Genomic DNA, 10,873 nt, shown 5'->3' with positions numbered 1-10,873 from the left:
CCATCTTTCCGTAGGCTCACTTTCCTTCCAATTGCACTTGTTTCGATATCTGTCTATTTCCTCATCCATCTTTGGCCGTGCCCTTTTAGAGAAGAGGAGTATTCATCATCTTTACAGCTGCAGTTTGAGGGTCATGCATTGGTCTGATAGATGGGCCAGCCACTCGAGTGCAGCCACCTCAGGAGACACAGGCAGACAGCTATTTAGTATCTGAGCAAGACACATGGCTTTTCTCTTATTGTTTTCAAACTGCTGAGATGAGTCTAGAGGAGTGGAGGGAAACATAGTCAGTCACCTAGAAGTCCAAAAATCAACAAACTGGAAGTGCTATAGGCAGTGGATATAACCATTATAAATTGTAGGAATATGTGCATGCTTTTTCAATGGCATACTGTACTTTCTGTGTTTTACCAGTAGATAGACTGATACATTGGGTTGACCTCTGTTCCTGCAGTCACTGGATCTCTACCATTGCAATACATAGAGGTACTACGACATCAAAATATCAACAAAGCGTATTCATTGGTTTTAATTGGGTGTCATTTGAGGACATTTCAGAATTTAAAAAACATCATATTTCATTTTGAACTAATTCATTGCTATGGCTGTTGCACATTAGAACTGCACAATCATTGGAGCACTTTAAATCCTTGCCCAAAATGCACCGTTTCTCCTTGGCATTTGCCCAAAGTTACGAAGAGACACCTTGGCACCTTGCTCTTATTTATTTATTTTTTTATCATTATTATTCTGGTTGATTTGCCTATTTTATATTTCATTTCACTTTTCAGCACTTTGATAAGCTTTGGCTAATTTTAAATGTGCTATACAAACAAATTTGATTTGATTTGACATCATGTTGGGGGTGTTCTACATGTATCTCTAATGGTGAAATGTTTAGGGGCTACTGCTGACACAATGCACACACTGAAGAAACGTTATAAAATTGTCTGAAAACTCGAGAAAAAACACAACATGGATTTAAAGAACAGATTTTAGGGAGCCTGTGATCAATAGTGTTCAAGGTATTGATTAGGAGTTTGATTTCAACAACAACTGTGAGAGTGAGGAACTGAAAAACTGCTATCTAGCTTGTAATTTTATGTGTATCTGTTGTGATTCCAGTTATGTCAGTTCTTTATGGTCAGATTGCGTTAAAATAAATAAATACATAAAATAAAGCACATATTGAAGTCTAATAAAGCCTCCGACAAAGCAGAGCCTCAAGTTAGCATCAGACCCCCAGGTAATGTTCATGGCATCAGTTGCAAAGTGTCAATAGAAATGAACTGGCCATTGGCTGCCCTGGTCTATATAAACATGAAAAAAACATATTGGTCAACCTTTTCCTTGACGACCAGTTGTTTGTGTGGCAACCCCAGGACAAACCCCAGTGGTTACTTGGGTCCCCATCATTCGGACCCCCCACCGCTCCAGACCAGCCTCTGACCACGACTGTCCATTATGAGTGTGCTGTGTATCACTATGTTGTTGTGAATCAATGGCTCTGACAGTGATGACTGTGTGTTGAAAACATAAAGCACTCAGACGATCTGCTATAAGCCTGCAGAGAGGAGCACTCCAGGCAAGGGCACTCTCATCCACGAGCGCCGGACAGCCTTCTGACAAATACACTTTTATTGAGCACATTCAGTTTTCTACTTTTCCTTCAGGTTTATTTTCTGGCGCTGTAGTGAAAATGTTATGTGCTTGCTTGTGAAAAGTTTATGTCATTGATTACTTTTTTTTCTGAATCATACATATTACTGCTCAGGATAAATATGACCATTAATCACAAAGGACTCACTGTTCATTTTTGTGTCTTGTAAAATCTATAAATGTTCTTAAGTCAGGCGCATTCATTTCAAACTACATAAATCCACCATTTTATAAGACACTGTAAAGTCTTCAGAGCCTTGTTCTGGTTTATGTGACTTTTACTAAATACTGATAGAATAGAATAGGATTGTAATGTAAAGTATGCAGATTAGTAAAAAAAAAAAAAAAAAGACCTCAATTAATGTACTAGTATATACTGAACAATAATGACTGCTGTATAGATTAAAATAAAATGCAGAGGCACAGAATGAAAATGCAATCAATGTTTAATGTATCTTGCTTGCCTCCAAATGAAATAAAGAATAAAGTGTGGACAAATGCATCCTGTGTCAACCTCCTTACTCACCCCCATAGCTATTGTATATGTTCTAGTAATTTAAGTCCATTGTGACTTTTTGAATAGGCATAATGATCAGATTATGATGATTTGATAATACGTTTTCAAGAAAAAAAAAAAAAAGATACTGCAAACTGTGTATAATTTTTCTCTAGCTTCTCTTTAAAGCATTACTGTTTGTTTGTTGCCTACAGATTCAGCTCAGTTGCACAGTATGTCCCTGGCAGAGCTGCTCATGTATGCAGACACTCTTTAAGGTACACTGCGTTTGTGGTTAACATTCATGTTGCATGCTGGGACAGCGAGCTGGTTCACTCCACTGCTCATGTACTCAGATATCATATTTGTGGAGGGGGCTTTGGGGTAATTTAGGTGAAACGTGCATCCAAACATGAGGACAGGAGGGGGAGGTAGGGAGGGCTTTCCTGGTGTTTTGATTGACAGGTCCTGACTGTGCCCCTGTGGTAGGAGCCCGGGGCAGGTCACTGAGGCAGAGGCTTCATGAGCCACAGGAAAACACTTGACTGATGCCTCTCGCATATGTGTGCTAGAGAGGCACCGCATGGAGCCTGAACTCTTTATGTTATGAAAGACTTTCCTGAGCTGGTAAAAACGCTGTCATTTCCTACATAGGATGAACACATTCCCAAATGTTACTCTGGATTTACAGTTAATGATTAATTCAGGATATTTTAAGACACTGTCCACAACTGGCTACATATGACCAACTGTGTATAGAGAGAAGGGAAGATTTAACGGGGCACTATATATAACTTGTATTATGTAATTTTTCAGGTGGAGGGTCTTTCACCTGCTCGTCTCAATGGAAATGTAAATACAGGCCACTATTAAATTGAAAAGATAGATTTTTAGATAAGTTGAGCAACACTAAAGCGATTTAGCCTGAAGCCTTGTGAATGTTCAGAAGTGCTTTTATTCCATTTAAAACAGAGAAACTCAAATCAAGAGCTGTAAAATACATCTCTATTTGTCTCAGTTGAAAACAGCTGCTGAGAGCTCACTGTGAGAAGATTTTGTAAAGTCTAACATTTGTTTTAGCATATGCCAGTTTATAACAAGACAAGTCAAGTTGCTTTTTATGTTACCTCTTAGGAGTAGTTTTTAGGCTTATTTTTTATTTTTTGTTTTTTCTTTATCTGCAATCACTCACTTGCAGTTATTGTCAATACAAAATCAGGTTTGAATATTTTCAAGGGGAAAAAAATAGAGAAGGGTTGCCGGTGCTATCGAAATGTTTAATTTGTTAACTTTACTATAACTTCACATACATTTGTGGTCCTTTCTATGGATTAAAACACTTAAAGGTCCTATGTTACACAAAACTGACTTTGAGTTTTAAGTGTTATAATGTTGTTAACTCATCAAAAACATACCTGGAGTTGTGTTTTGTTTGTTTCATTCGCACATGTTTGAGTAATCTTTTATTATTAGTGTTGTGCTTTATAAATAAAAAGTGGATTAAATTAGTCTGTCTATAAATTTCCAAAGCTCAAAATGCTCTCTTCCACCTTGTGATGTCATGAAGCTGTAGTTTTCAAGTTAACGACTACGTTTTCCCTTTTCTTCAGCAGAGATTGGCAACTCCAGAACTAAAATTATCCAAATGATTCTAGTGATGATGTATGGAGTTTACAACATGACATCACAAGGTGGAACAGAGGGTTTTCAGATTGAGAGAAAAACTCTAATGCCTAAATATGCAATATTTTGTATTAAACATGCGTGAATGAAACAAAACATACATTTATGATGAGGAAACATTATAACATAGATCAGAAAATAGCTTAATATAAGCCCTTTAATATCAATATCGGCCACAACAGCAAGACAAATACTGGATATCAGTATTGTCTCGAAAAATCCATATCAAACCCTCCCGTAACGACTATCTAATATCTACCATTTTATCCAGATAACAAGACCTGTTTCTTCCTCCAGCTTTTGTTCCGCCCTTTTTCTGATCCCTCACTGGCTCAATAGCTGTGGGTGGCTGTGAGCACACTGTTTATATATGGTATTGAATTTGTGGTTTCACTGTACTGCGCAGTGCACCCCTGGGCTCCTGGAGGTCAACATCACAAAGCTCGGGACAATCCTTCCAGTTCGATACAACTCCCCGCTGCTCAAATTAAGAAGCCTCCCCCTCCTTTATGCTGTTAAGTGAGCAGACAGGGGCAGTAGACTCAAAGTAACGGACCACACAGAGTAAAGCTGTGTCCAACCGTGTATTTAGACCTGGTTTATCCACATGATCAAGACAGCCCACTGCTTTTCAGTGTACGGCCTCGCTGTGCCCAGACTATAGGTTTTTCAAGAGTACAAAAAGGCTAACCACAAATGACAACTTTGCACCATACTTACAAGCTGCACTTTTTCTGTTACTGTACTGAAAACTGAAACCCCAATGATTAAAGGGGTCATATTATGCTATTTTCTGATCTATGTTAATGCGGTTTCTTCATCAAAAATGTACCTGGAGATGTGTTTTGTTACATTCACACATGTTTAACACACAAATCCTGCATATTTACGTAGGGTATATGTAGTTCTTAACATTCTGTTCCATCTTGTGATGTCATGTGGTAAAATAGAAGGTACTGGATTGTGCTTTTAAACTCCACAAACCTTCACTTGAATCTTTTGAATAATTTCAGACCTGAAATTGCCAATCTCTACTGAAGAAAAAGTAAAAGTTAGCTGAACTACCTCTTCAGAGCGTTTTGATGTTTGGAGATGAACAAATTAATAATAAAAGATTACTCAAACATGTGTGAATGAAACAAATGAATCAAAATGTTTTTGATAAGCTAATAACATTTGAACGTGGCTTAAAAACTCACAAGAGTCAATTTTGCATAATATGGGACCTTAAAAACATTAAACACATACTAAGTAACATTTATTTTATATTATCATAAAACATTCATTCATTCATTTTTTTATTTTTTTATTAGTCTTAGTCTAGCTAATTATTATTGGTCCATAATCTCTTAGTGTCATTATGAGTTGTTTACATACAGACACTAACAATCAATCTTTCTCATAATCATTTATTTACCATCACTATATGAATAATATTAAGTTCTCCACACATGTATTCTAAATTTATCCTTATTTCAAACCATGAAAAGTACCACTTATGCTGGGAATCTAATTTTGAGGAATCTCCATTTTACATACGTTTAAGTAGTAGAACACTTGGAGGAAACAGAGAGAACATGCAAACTCCACACAGAGAGTCTCCTGGGAATAGACTGCTATAAATTCTACCCACTATATGCCACCATCCCAAATGACTGCACAGTGAATCAATCTAGTGAATGGTTATCAGAGTGTGTGGCACCATGTTTGGACCCTAACTAACTGGTCATTGTCCAAAGTGTATACACCCCCTCAAGCCTGTATTGGCCGAGTGAAGGGTCACATAGGGAATAAGACAAGAGCCAAACAGCGGACGGGGAAAAGACGCTCCGACATCACCCCACCCCTCCCTTTTCCAGACAAGCATATGTGGGCTGACAACATGACATTGCCAGTGAAGAGAAAGAGAGGGAGAGAGAAAGAGAAAGAGAGGGGGAGAGAGGGAGGGAGAGAAGGGGGGCTGGGAGTTCTGACATCTCTGAGTCTGACAGCTGATGGAGGCACATTAGGCTCAGGCATGCACACGACTGTCAGTCCGCACCCCCCACACACGCACTGGGCCATACCAAAACACTTTGACTAAAACTACCCCCAGCCCCCTTCCACATAGTAATTATATAGTCAGTAAGGTTGTTTTCATTAAATGTAGTGAGATTTTTCTATTTGTTATCAAGAGAACACTTCATGGCATATCTGCATACATTCATTATCAAAATCTTTCTGTGGTATTGTAATTTTAAATGTACTGTCATCAACCACAAGGGGTCAGTAGAAGAACAGAAAATTGTTTTAAATATTTATACTTTAAAATAAGGTGGGAAGTGACTAATAGGGCTACAATATTATTAACACATATTATTATTATTATTAGTAGTAGTAGTATTTGTACCATTGTGTATTTTAAGTGTAATGGATTTTGGCCCATTGTTTCATCAAATAAAAGACAGTTTTTTGTTATCCAAAAATGAACAAGTCATTTAGAACAATTTACTTAATTAGGCAATCAGGCAATTTTTGGTTTACCCAAATAATATTAATGGTTTGGCCTTGGCCTTAAGTTAATAACATTGGTAGAGCATGATTACAATTTTAGTATTTTATGTTACTGTTCAGTATTTTTGGTATTTAATCATGTTAGTAATAGTGTTGCTGCTATAAGATCCCTTCATCTACTTATAAATAACTGATTTTTTCTATATTTTTTTTAGCAAATTCACTTATTTCATAGCCTTGTTGTATTGCTTTTAATTGAGACAATCATCACATTTAAAATATAGACACATTGCGACAGTGTTTAATCAAAAATTTTTTTAACAGTCTCCATCTGAACTTCTTTCAACAACCAGCTACAAGCAATATTTCGTTTTTTTTCTTCAGATCTGATACAACACAAGCTGGTGGACTACAGTTTGCATCAGACAAGGTTTTCTCTTTTATTTGAAGTGGTGTTGTGCTGTATTGAGAGCGCGAGCCAAACAACATCAGTATGCCAGTCCAAAACTCCAGTCCTCACATGGAGTTTATACAAGCTATCTGTCTGTATACCTTACACAGCACTGTATCCATTACTGTAAGTGTAGGGTCCTTATGACTTAGGGGCCTGTCCTGTAGGATTACAGCCACTTAATCGTGTAGTTTACAAGGGATATGTAAGGTTTTAGTCACGAAAAGATATTTTTTTATATAGCTATATTCTTACTTATTTGTTTGTTCAGTGTCTTGAAAAGTGCTAAAACTATATAGGCTATGTTTTTTACGCTCTTCAGTAATTCATTGAAAAAGTTTTGGTAGGCTTTTGTGATCATGACATTGAACAATCAGTCACTAGTGTCTTGTCAAAGTTTTTTTGTGCTGATAATTTTCTGTATTTTTTATTTCTGTTTTGTCCCACAGTATACTGTTGATTCCATTTACTTGTTGTTCGTATTACAGCTCTTTGCCAAGAAACATTGCAATGCGAAAATGCTTTGAAACACAAAATAGCACAGTAAGCTATTTTCTGTTGATTGTATAGCTCTGAAACAGAAACCTGACATTTTACTCGCTGACAGATAAGATTTAGTGAGCAGAGGAAGAAAGAGGTATATGGGCTATGTGTGTGTGTCTGTGTGTGTATGTGTGTGTGTGTGTTGCCACTACAGCGAGGCAGACATCCTCCCTGGGACAGTGTGTCATCGATTGAGCGGCGGGAAGAGGCCTATTATCTCCAGCCATGGTTCAAGCGGGGAGTCAAGTGTGTCATATGTGTTGTGGCTCTAATTGGCAACCCACCCGTAGAGTAGGCTGCAGAAGCCCAGCCACCCTCTGCTCTCACTCTCGACCCTGCAAGCAACGCCTTTGGAAATGTTACATTGTGCTGCTGGGAGGAGGAGGAGGAGGTGGTGGTGGTGATGAGGAGTGGGGGGGTTCTTCTCCAGTCACTGCTGTTTTTCTGCATGAGCTAACAAAGAAATTACAGCAGGCAAGGACAAGACCCTAATGCACAGATATAAAATGTGCAGCCAGAGATTATTATTACATTGTTTGTTTTGTTGCCAGAATAACACAGTGCAGGATAATATTTTTTAAATTATACAATAAACATTAATTAACAGACTGTATTGTCAGACAGATCCTTTGTCATTTCTGCCTCTCATTTTAAGGTGTGCATTTGTGTTTGTGTCTCACTCAGATTTCTTAGAAAGCAGGCAAACAAATCCTTTCAGTACTCTTTCAAACTAACTACTTAGATGGGACAACACTGCCCTCTGCAGGAAGGTGAAACAACTGCAAATACACAAGGAATTTTGGAATGTAGTGGCAATAAAACAAGATATAATTAAGATATTGTATCAGGTGAATGAAATGTATACTGATTTTAATACTTTTAAAAGTTACATTTCATATTATAAAACATGTTTATATTAACAATAAAATACTATTAAGCAGCCCAAAATAATATATTGTGTTTGACTGTATACTTTTCTGTATTTTTAAACTAGTGGGAAAGAAGAACCACGGTAGAATAGTAGAATAATCAGTGTACCATTATTTTTCATTATTGCTGTTACCGGGGTCTTGGAGAGCTGGATCTGAACAGTGGGGTCTGTGACACCTGGTCCTCAGGGTGCTGGATACAAAGCTTCAACAGTGCCCTTCCATGTTATTATCGCCTCAGTGGGATCTGACAAGAACAAGCACAGGTACAATGCACATTTACATATTCAATGAAGATTCTGCATGTGTTCCCATTTTTACACACACTCACATTATTGATAATTTGTTACATATTAGGCTTTTTTCTGGAGTTAAGCAATAGCCCATCACTAACATAAATCATTATTTTACATCTTGTTCATTTCAAAACACAACAGTGGTTTAAACAGCTTAATAATAGAAAGAGGTCCCTGACTTCCTGTCAAAATTGCTAATACTAATCATCTTCTGCTAGTCCTACATCTTCAGTTTCCTGCTTCTGATTTCCATTCATAGTGGTTTTGTATTTGAAAAAGGCTACATGGCATTTTAATTTAAAGGTGCACTGCTTAACATTTGTAGTGTAGGATCTGCCACCTGCTTGTCTCCATGGAAATGTGTCTAGAAAGTCTAGAATGTTCCACAGTATAGATTAAACTTATCTTTCTCAAGGGGGCAAACAAATTACAGCACTAAAGTACATTACACTTCAGATCTGTGGAGAGTCGCCTCTATTCGCAGAAAGAATTATTGTATTTCTGAGCAATAGAAACACTTGTAATGAATAAATGGTAGATGTATATGTTCAATGGAACATTGCAGGCAAAGCAAAAACGTCTCCATGGAAACAAGTAGGTATTGGACTCTCCACCAGAAAAGTTGAGGAGTGCACCTTTAAGTCAAAATATTCAAATAATACAAAAATGAATTTTCTGAGCACTCAAGCTTCAAATGCTGGACAAAATACAACCCTAGGTATAAAACACCTTTACAGAACAGTAGTACTTTATCACACCGGAAGGTCCCAATGCAATCACTAATGTATTTTGCAAACAACATTTTTGACCCTATAAGTGACCTATTGTTCACACTGTATTGTCTAACAACCGGAAACACAGAGACCAGAAAAGACTTGCCCTGATTAGGAAGAGTTCACTGCTCTACATCTGTCATTCACTTCCAATGTTTTTATATTTAAACCAAGCAGAATATTATGTTTGAATATTTTGAATTAGTTTATTTATTTTGCAGCATCACACCAATAAAATACATTACACCATTATTATCATAAAGTTCTACAGTTGCAGTCTCTAAAAATTAGGAACTCATATACATACATTCCCATACCCACATCTAAGACAGGAAATCAAAACACCCCTTTAAGCACTTACACAGTAAATAGTCATACATGAGCTGTGATATGAGAGTCTGCTGTTACGGAAGTATGTAGTGCTACAGGAAGATAAACAGCAGTGTGTATGCGGCCAACTGCTTTAGATTGAAATGACAGAGACAGGTGCTCCAGATCTAGCCTCTAAAGCCCTGGCCACGCATTAGCTCTATGAACACTATCAGACATAAAGTAGGGCATACAACTCCAGCTCAAGTGTTATAATGATTACTAAAACACATTTCAAACTTACTATTACAGCTATTTCAACACTACTATGAATATCCAAATTATACACCCTGGACCTGTAATCAACAAATGAGCAATTACACAACTGCTTTTGTTTAAAGTATTTTAGTTTAACAGTATCCCTCAAAGTGAGCTTTTTCCTTTCTAAAGATCCATATCAACCTTTGACCCCTTGGCTAACATGCTAAGAGGGCGATGATTCCTCTGGAGAGCAGCGCTGACTAGAAAAGTGCATCTTGTTCACACTTTAATTCCCTTTCCTTTTTCAATATTTGGACACAAACCAAGAGAAATATTAATACAGCTTGTGAATTAGCCAAAAACTTATTCAGAGAAGTAAATATTTGGATTTGAATTAAAATAAATCACTATGAAATAACAATTTATTTCAACAAATTTTATGATTTTATTGGAAAGTATGGAAATTAAATGTGTTTATAATATTTCTTATATTATAAATCTATATTAACAGTGTTCTCACACTCATATAATTGGATTCTACTTAAGCAGGACAGATGACACAATAAATTTGCCAGTGTTAAGACTGTGTTGAGGTGCTTAAAGGTCTCATATTATGCCAAACTGACTCATGTGAGCTTTAAGCCATGCAGAATGTTGTTAACTCTTCAAAAACATACCCAGACTTGTGTTTTGTTTCATTCACACATGTTTGGGTAATCCTGTATTATTAGTCTGTCTACATCTCACAAACTCTAAATGCTCTGCTCCACTTTGTTATGCCGTGAGGGTTTTCAAGTTAACAGCTACCTTTTACCTTTTGTTCAGTAAAGATCGGCAATTGCAAATGACTGTATTGAAGGTGTATGGAGTTTAAAGAGATGTGTGAATGAAACAAAACACAACTCTGGATATGTTTTGATGAGGAAACAACATTGCAACATAGATCAAAAAAGAGCATAATATGGTCTCTTTAAGATGTA

This window comes from Boleophthalmus pectinirostris, unplaced genomic scaffold (genome assembly GCF_026225935.1).
Source record: "Boleophthalmus pectinirostris isolate CB_2022bp ecotype Guang Dong unplaced genomic scaffold, ASM2622593v1 HiC_scaffold_19, whole genome shotgun sequence".
NCBI lineage: Eukaryota > Metazoa > Chordata > Actinopteri > Gobiiformes > Gobiidae > Boleophthalmus > Boleophthalmus pectinirostris.
The sequence above is the reverse complement of the archived record's forward strand: the minus strand, read 5'-3'. Positions refer to the sequence as shown.